A 2,019-nucleotide genomic window follows, 5' to 3' on the forward strand; every position below is an offset into this window, starting at 1 on the left:
TTTCTTTTAAGTTTTCCTAGTCTCATGCCTATAAGAAATCTAAGTTGTGTTGTGAACTAGGAAAGGTCCCAACTTTGGGAAGAAAAGTAGTTAACCAAAATAAGCTACATGAAATGCTAGAGTGTTTCATTGATTATATTTGTACTTCATTACTTATTATAGACCCACAACTCTCTACAAATCACATATAATAACATTTATGTTTTTATTATAACAAACTCTATACATACTATACATAATGGCACACATGTCTAACAAGAGACACAAAATCTCTCTACATATCCAAAAAATACAAGGATTCTTGCATATTGTTTCATTGTATAACTTTACACTATATTCTTAGAATATTATTAACCATATCCATCAAGCTTATGCTAGTTGAGGAGCAGTCTATACATCCTTGTTGCCGACTGGGATCTCTGTAAACTCAGAAAGGATGGCCCTAATCTCATCCCCTAAAAGTGTCTCTTTTTCTAATAAGATCTCCACAATCTTATACGTTGTTTCCTGGTTACTCTAGATGAGACTATTAGCCACCTCATATGCATTATCTAAAATGCCTCTTACTACTCTATCAAGTTCTTCTACTAGCTTCTCTGACATGGAATTCTTTGCTAGCATGCGTAAAACAATATCACCACTTTGGACTCTAGGGTCCAATAGAGCCCATGGACCAATTTCAAACATTCCAAACCTCATAACCATCTACAAGTTATAGAAAAATATACTAAGCTATCCATTTAACACCTCACTTATAGAAATTTTCAAATAGCTAAGCTAAAATTAGAGTTGACCTATATTACTAGAAATGAGAAACAGTAAACAAAATCCTAATGACAATGCAATAATAAATGAAATATTTAGAAGTGGTGTATATATGTACATACATACATATAGATGGATAGATAGATAGATAGATATAATTTCATATTTTAAAAAAATTAGTTCTAGAATTAATGATTAACTTAATTTAGCTCCAAATTTTATGTCCATTTGGGAATGCTTTACAATCTCCACTTAGAGAAAAATACATTTTTTGCAATTTGTGTTGCCTATTGCAAGTCATTGGTTGCACCTAATGTGACCTTAGGTTCACCAAATATGACTTCTTTTGCAACTTTTCCATCAAGAGCCCCCACAATCTAAGCAAAGACTTGTTTCTTGGTAATAAGACTTAAGTAATCTCTAGGCAAAAACCATGTAAGACCATGTGCTTGTCCTTGAGGTACAAGAGTAACTTTTTGAACTAATTGTGTCCATGGATCATCATGCTAACCTTGTAACAGTTACCAAAACAAGATTTAGCTACCTCTGAAATACACATTGATATCATATATTATTTCAAATCAGACTTCCAACTTGTGGTCCATACATATGTAAAGGGTCTACATTAAATCATACAATAAAGTACCAATAGATGAATAGTTTTGTGTACTTACACATGAATTGCACGTCCAACTTCATGGTAAGTCACCAAACTCTTACTCTTTCCATTAGTCATTGTTGTGCCCTCCAGACCAGCCACAATCATGTCTATTGCATCATCTATTTCCTTACTTGATATGCATTACTTGCCTTGTCTTCTAGAAAGAATTGTTTCTTCATTAAAGAGGTTTGCAAGATCAACACCACTAAACTTGGGTGTTCTCATGGAAACAACATCAAGTAGGACATGTTTTCCTAGCTTCTTGTTGCTTGCATGAACCTTAAGAATGGATTTATGACCATTTATATCAAGAACATCAACAGTAACCTATAAGTGATAGGTAGATGATTTTCATCATTAGCATTATCATCTCTAGCTTCTCAACCATTTTGATAGTATTGAATGTCACTAGAACCAACTACATTTTTTAAGGAGCCCTACCTTTCTAGAAAATTATCGTCTAGATAGAAGAATCTGAATTCCTCATTTCATTGAAGGGTTCTCTATTGAGAACTAAATTCAAATCCACTCATCTAAAAAGATGTGCAAATTGGTGAGTGCAACAATAAAGGAACATAAAAGACTTTCCCTAC

At 33.1% G+C, this 2,019-nt stretch overlaps 1 pseudogene; it reads right to left on the bottom strand.

Moving 5' to 3' along the window:
- Positions 1–390: 390 nt before the first annotated feature.
- Positions 391–1,651, bottom strand: LOC149563928 (ATP-dependent zinc metalloprotease FTSH 2, chloroplastic-like; annotated as a pseudogene).
- Between the last annotated feature and the right edge of the window lie 368 nt (positions 1,652–2,019).

The sequence above is a fragment of the Cupressus sempervirens genome, chromosome 4 (assembly GCF_028749045.1).
Source record: "Cupressus sempervirens isolate cs-2001-9-10 chromosome 4, ASM2874904v1, whole genome shotgun sequence".
Lineage (NCBI taxonomy): Eukaryota > Viridiplantae > Streptophyta > Pinopsida > Cupressales > Cupressaceae > Cupressus > Cupressus sempervirens.